The sequence below is a fragment of the Anomaloglossus baeobatrachus genome, unplaced genomic scaffold, assembly GCF_048569485.1.
Source record: "Anomaloglossus baeobatrachus isolate aAnoBae1 unplaced genomic scaffold, aAnoBae1.hap1 Scaffold_655, whole genome shotgun sequence".
Taxonomy (NCBI): Eukaryota; Metazoa; Chordata; class Amphibia; order Anura; family Aromobatidae; genus Anomaloglossus; species Anomaloglossus baeobatrachus.
Window position 1 is genome coordinate 66,483 of NW_027445025.1, and position 7,463 is coordinate 73,945.

The following is a 7,463-nucleotide window of genomic DNA, read 5'->3' on the forward strand; positions in this document are numbered from 1 at the left end:
TGCTGAACTGCAATAAATAATATAGATAATAGATAGACAGATAATGGATAGATGAATAGATAGATGATAGATAGACAGATAATGGATAGAGGGAAAGATGGATAGATGAATAGATTGATGAGAAAGACCTATATAATGTCCCACCCCCTGCATTTTCTAAGCTGGCACCCTTTAGTGACTTTCATGTAGCACTAAAGGGTGCTTAGCCTTGTATTTAGCCAAAAAATAAATAATTTAAAAAAAAATGATGTGAGGTCCCCCCCATCTTTTGTAGCCAGCTAGGGTAAAGCAGACGGCTGCAGCCTGCAGACCACAGCTGGCAGCTTCACCTTGGCTGGTAATCCAAAACAGAGGGCACCCCACCCTGTTATTTTACATTAAATAAATAATTTAAAACAAAAAATGTGGGGTCCCTCCCAAATTGGATCACCAGCCAAGGTAAAGCGGACAGCTGGGGTCTGATATTCTCAGACTAGGGAGGTCCACTGTTATTGGACACTCCCCAGCCTAAAAGTAGCAGGCTGCAGCTGCCCCAGAAGTGGCGCATCCATTAGACGTGCTGTTGAGGATAAAGAATTGAGTATCCAAAAATACTTAATTCAGCCATTTCATAGACTCAGTTATATAGTTCAGTAGATGTGAACTAACTCACATATTTGTGAATGCTTTTGTTTCTTATTAACATGTATATATGTATATTGCATATTCAGTGTATTTTCCTTAAACTCAGTATATACTAGGATATATATGTATAGCTTGAATATGGCCACCATTTCCTGGTTTACACCCAAGACAGATGGACAAAGAGAAATTCCTGGATCCTAGACTGACCAATCAACGGAGAATATGTAGATCTCTCTACGTCATGAAGCCCTGACTTACGATACTTGATTGGACTAAAACTTTTGTTCACACCCCCTTACTGTTTGGTCTAGAGTCTCTTTCAAACAATAAAGAACACACTTGGTTAAGAGCCAGTCATGGAGATAGATGTAACTGACTTGCTGTGCAGTTATTTCTCATTCTCGTGTGCACCCATGACATTTTAATTAGAAGCAGCAGCCGGATATCAAGAGATCCCTTGAGTCTCATCATCATCATCGTCATTCTGACCTTGACAGTTGGCGCACCAAGTGTGGGGCAACCGAGAAGAGTGAGTCAGAGCTTCCACTTTCCGGACGTCTGGGGCTACTCCACAAGTATCCAGGTGTTGCTCGATATCGAGGACTTGATCACCCTCCGTTTCACGGTAAGAACATCATATACATTGTGTGTGCTGTTTTACCTGTGGATCGAGACACCTGGCGAAAGTGGGTGGTCACTAGTCCGGAGAATGGTAGTGCACCGGAGACCTAACGGTGTGACTGTCACTCGCCGGTGGGCTAGAAGGACCCAGCTCCCATGGGGGCTAGGGGTAGGTTGTAAAGTATCCGGCTGTCTGTACTTAGAAATGGGGGGCTTTTTCTTGAGTAGCTGTTTTTATTTGTATAAAGTGTATAGTTGGTCAGGCTTGTGGTTTCTCTGTTTGGTTCTCGGAGAGTTGGTTGTCTGTTGTTGTTCACTGGAGGGAGAGAGGATGGGGGCTGGGAATGCAGCTGCGATGCAGCTGCTGCCTTTGTTCTGTGAAAAAGCAGGGGGGGGTCTGTTAGAGCCCAGGGATATCTATAGCAGTCTTTCTATTGAGAACAAGGAATGCGAGAGGGGGGTGGAGGAGTGAACAGGCAGAGACAAAACAGCGCAGCTCTTTGGAGAGAGGAGGGGTCAGTGGGCTGATATACAGGAGATCGCTGCAGCCTTTGTATCGTAAAGCAAGCAGAGTTATAATGATTTGAAAGAAAAACAAGTGTTATTTTAGTTTGGATTTGAGAGAAATTAACTAGTTTATGCGTTTTTCAGCATTTTGTAATCGTTGGTTTGTTTTTGGAACAGAGAGATAAGGGAATTGGCGTGTCCCCCAGTGTTTTGTTTATATATATATATAAAATACATCGATTCTTGTGTTAATGGCCGGTAATAGGAACACGTGGAGAACGGTATTAGTATCCACGTGTTGGACGCTGAAAAAGTGCGTCCGCTTAACACGGGAAAGAGGGGGAGGGATTCCGGTGGTGGAGAAAAGTGTTTTGAACCAGCGTATTCCCCTGAGTATTAACTCATGCACTGCTATGTGAGACGCCGGAAAAATAGGAACGTACGAGGAACGGTATTGTATTCGTACGTTGGACGTCGCAGTATGTCCTTATTGCATAGTAGGGAAGCGGGAAGAGGGTTCAGTTGGATGTGGCCAATCCAGCTAGAGCACTGTATACTCTGTTCAAGAAGAGATTGTTTTTTAGTAGGAGCTGAGAACGCTGTCGCCCTAGTTACAAAAAACGGAAAAAATATAAAAGATTGCAAAAAGTTGTGTAATATCGTTGGACTACCACTAGATGGCAGGCTGCAACCCATGTATTGAAGTTCAGATTAATCTGTAGTGAGTTTATAATGAAGAACAAAGACCTCATTCACTGTCTGTTGCTGTTTGTAGAATCACTAAATATTTTTCTCTAGCGGTGCCTTATTGTTCTTCTCTAGAAGTCATTATATCTGGTGCTAATCATATCTCTCCTTTGTATGCTGAAATGCACATTTACAGGCACCAAAAGTATCCCTGGTTTACTACGTAGTTCCAGCCACTCCCAGTACACCCAGGGAGTCACAACATGGATGCTGCACCCGGAAGTCAGGTGCCTGGAACTTCCTGTGGTAGCCGTCTTGCTACACCCACTGATGGCAGTACACCTCATAAGCCACACCCCTCGAAATGGCTCTTTGTTCAAAGCTCTCCACCCATCCCCGGTGGGAGGTGTTCTGTGGTATAAATGACTAACATATTTGAATAAGTATAAATAGTATATTTGTTTACTCAGTTATCCCATAAATGCAAGTCAAAGATAAGTAAGTGAAATTTTTACAGAAATGATGTGGAAATAGATCTGTTCACATAAAATTAATTGGTATTTTAAAAGTCCTGCAGCATTATATCATAAAATAAAATAGAGGAAGGTAAATATATATATATCTTTGTATTATGTTAGTTAATTTAAAACAAAAATTGTAAACGACTTACCCCTACTGATGTCAAAATGTATCAAATCCATTTGTAAAAAGGAATTAGGAAAAATGTATAATGTATCCAATGTAGATTTTGCTAATGGATGTGTTCACTGCTACGTCTTTGTTATAACAAAGGTTGAGTTTTTTTCCTTCTTCCTGTCTCACTTTTAAGAAGAATGGAATGTGTCTCTCTCCAATAGTGACGTGAGTTTGGTTTAACCCTTAGAGTTCAGGATTTCCCATTTTTAGTTTGCTGCTTATACCTGAATAGGGAATATTAAATTTTATGGGATGTGCGATATAATTTGTGTTGTTTTGTGTTTAATGGCGATTTATTTGAACAATATATTTTTATTTTGTGACTATCACCTTTTCTGTTTTTACGATTATTTCTAAACCATTCATATATTTTTTGCCAGTTAGTCGCCTAGTCACAGCTGTCATTTCATCATGTCTCAGTCGTTTCTAGTATGAAAGGTTTTTCTTTTCTTTATGGATACAGTGTTGTTTATTGTAAAGTTTTAAAATTCCCCAGTAATGTATATTGTTGTGAGATGTACGTTATTTTCAGTGTTTGTTCCTTTTAGTATGTGGCTAATTTATTACCTGCTATTTTATCTTTTCTTTTAGGGAATACCAGTATACAAATGCTGAATTTTGCCATATTGGTAAATAAACAATTAAACAAGGGGGGAATAAGGTATTAATTATATTCTCCAGTTTCTTGGAGGGCGCAGCAGGCATATTAGATAGGTTTTGAAGTTGACCTTGGTTTTGAAGCTGACCTGTTTCCCATAGGTTATGTTTATTAGATTACTATGGGGTATATCTGTTAACTGAAATAGGAAAGTCTTGTCTTATATGTTTATTTGTTTATTTATTTGTTTGTTTATTTATTTGGTATTTTCAGTCATGTGAGGTATAGATGACCACTAACTGTATTATGATCAGAGATGAAGTTATAAGAATGATCTAATGTATATTTTTAAGTTTTTGTTTTTATAGATGAAACCAGATGGTGGTCGATTCTGCACTGGATATGTTGCTGTTTACACCACATGAGGTAGATCTAAATTCGACCACTCCCTCCGATCCTATTGATACAGGAGACAGTGATGCATTAATGCCTCTCTTGATGGGTAGAACAGGAGTGGGTAAGAGTCTTTAGAGGTGTATGTAGGTTGTAGATTTTTTCCTGTTGTCAAATGAATTAGGTATGCCGAAAAGAAAGTCTAGATCTGAGCTGATGGATTTGGATGAAGATCCTTGCACAGGTGCAGCTGACCAAGAAGCAGTGAACGGGCCTAGAGTTGAGAGTCTTTCACCAATACCGACCATGCCTTGGTGACATTGGTCACGTCAGTGACTTCTGTTACTCCTTGTGTTCTTAAATCCCTACAGGAACAAGCAAAACAACAAGGAATGGAGTGTGACATGCAGGGAGCCAGCTGACTGAGGAAGGTCTGTGGACAAAGGGTGGTAAGCTTTCTCTGCCATGAGAGCTCTTCTTAATGATGGCCCAGGTAACATCTGTGAAAAACAATTGTCAGTGTGTGCTTTGGTGACACCGGGTTCAGTACCCAGGTGGGCAGATTCACCCAGTCTTGTGAGACAAGTGCCTAGAACGAAGTGAGAAAAAACTGTAAAGAGTCCGTAGAAACACCCTGCACCTACTCTACCCATTCTTAGAGACTGCAAACTGATTATAGATGTATATCATGAGCACGTTGTATGCAAGTCTGTGCGTGTTGTGTAAATTTCTCTCCAGGTTTGGTCAGAGGCATTCCTGTGCAGAAAACGACATTATTGTTGAGAAGCACATGAAGGTGGTATGTAAAGAAAAATGTGTTTACAAAAAGTGTATATTTTATAGAAAAGTGGAAACTAGTAAATGGTGTATAAAATGTATATGTTCTGTTTTCTTTTTGCAATAAGCAGGTCTTTATGTAAGATGTTTTTTGGTTTAGCATAGACATGTATATTTTTATATAATTGACTGAATAGTGTGCTAAACAGGTGTATTCTCCAATTCCAGATCTTAAATCAGAGCTATTAGCATATGGTCTCCAGTCAGGAGACTGATTGATCCTAAAGGACAAGCGAGAAAGAGCCATGAGTCAACACTAGAGGAGCTGATCCAACCACAGAAAATCTATGGATCCACACCTCGCATTGCAGAAGGGTTAATCAACCAGAGCTGCACTGAGCGTTCTGCTCATACTTATCCTTTTCAGAAAACCCTGTACAGTTTTAGACCAGTCTTGCCAGAACAGTTAGAAGAGAGGACTTAGAGAACCTTGAGACATGGGAAAGTCCAACTACAAAGGGTGAGGACTCGCCTAGGAGTCCTTGGTCTCAAACCGGTGAAGAAAACCCCTTTCCCCTTTCCGCCCATGTTTCAACGTTCAGTTAGGCAGGTTTTTCAACAGATCTTTCTACCTCTCTTCCTAAGGGAACACAGTACCCTTAGAATTTAGAAATGGCAGAAGTAAGTCTTTAGGGGGGACTGTTGAGGATAAAGAATTGAGTATCCAAAAATACTTAATTCAGCCATTTCATAGACTCAGTTATATAGTTCAGTAGATGTGAACTAACTCACATATTTGTGAATGCTTTTGTTTCTTATTAACATGTATATATGTATATTGCATATTCAGTGTATTTTCCTTAAACTCAGTATATACTAGGATATATATGTATAGCTTGAATATGGCCACCATTTCCTGGTTTACACCCAAGACAGATGGACAAAGAGAAATTCCTGGATCCTAGACTGACCAATCAACGGAGAATATGTAGATCTCTCTACGTCATGAAGCCCTGACTTACGATACTTGATTGGACTAAAACTTTTGTTCACACCCCCTTACTGTTTGGTCTAGAGTCTCTTTCAAACAATAAAGAACACACTTGGTTAAGAGCCAGTCATGGAGATAGATGTAACTGACTTGCTGTGCAGTTATTTCTCATTCTCGTGTGCACCCATGACATTTTAATTAGAAGCAGCAGCCGGATATCAAGAGATCCCTTGAGTCTCATCATCATCATCGTCATTCTGACCTTGACAGTGCCAATCCTGGCGCTTCGCCCTAACTCATCCCGTTGCCCTGGTGCGGTGGCAAACGGGGTAATATATGGGTTTGATGCCAGATGTGTAATGTCACCTGGCATCAAGCCCTGGGGTTGCTGATGTCACGCGTCTATCAGATACCTGACATTACTAACCCAGTCAGTAATAAAAATAAAAATAGACAACAAAAAAAGTTTTATTTGAAAAAACACTCCCCACATTCCCTCTTTCACCAATTTATTGACAAGAACAATCAAATCCAGGTCTGGCGTAATCCAATAAGGGGGTCCCACGGCGATCCATACCATAGTCACTGTCCCAGTCAATGAAGAACAGAATGTTCCCCATTGGCTGGAAGAGCAATGCAGTGACCTGAGCTAACATCAATAGGTCAGCCCAGATCACTGCAGGGCATGACGAGCGCTGCCATCAGGAGGTTAGATGAGATCATTACTTGCTGTGATGATCTCCTACAGTCCTGCCATCAGCGCTGTCACTGCCTTCTATGCCCGCCGCGTTCTCAGCAGTATCGCGAGAGCCCGTGACGTCACTGCTAGTGACAGTCTCTGGCTGCAGGCATAGACGGCAGTGACAGCGGTGACGTCAGGAGGCAGGAGATCGTCACCGCAGGTAATGATGTCATCTCACCTCCTGATGGCAGCGCCCGTCATCCCTGCGGCTGCACGCACTGCTGTGTGACAAGCTGCTGATACTGTGGGCAGACACTGACACAGCAGTACAGGCAGCCGCGGGGCTGGAGCGGGACACAGACTGCATGGGCACCTGGAGGTCACACGGAAGTGCTTGTGTGCGGCGTCCAGGCAGTGTGACGTGTGTGTTTACTCTGCTCCGCTTCCTCTTCTGTCATAATGACCTCACTCCCTGCAAAACCGCAGGCAGCGATGAGCATTCCCGCAGGTAAACCGCGGCTATACCGAGGGTATACCGCACATCATTTGCTACCTGCGTATACCCGCGGTATGTCGCGATTACATTACAGTGAATGGAGTGAAATTCCGGGGGTCACCGCAGCTACCTGCGGAAAAGAAGAGACTGCACATTTGCTCAAGAAAGTTTCTCAATAAAATCTTCACAAAGAATTTTCTTGAGAAAAAAACGCAGCGTGCGCAGATATTATTTTTTTCCCATAGGTTTTGCTGGGAAATGTCTGCAGAAAGATCACAAGCATTTCTCAAGAAATTTCCGCGGTAAAACTGCCTAGTGCGCACAGGGCCTTAAGTTACTGTGAACAATAAACTGAGAGAGTCTCCGGCGCCTGTCGTGAGAGAAACCAGAA

General features: G+C 41.9%; 1 long non-coding RNA gene across 1 annotated transcript; it reads left to right on the forward strand.

Annotated features, from left to right (window-relative positions):
* Positions 1–6,034, forward strand: LOC142286392 (uncharacterized). The gene is made up of 2 exons (XR_012747569.1): positions 1–3,764; positions 5,132–6,034. It is a non-coding gene; the product is annotated as an uncharacterized LOC142286392 (long non-coding RNA).
* The last annotated feature ends 1,429 nt before the right edge of the window (positions 6,035–7,463 follow it).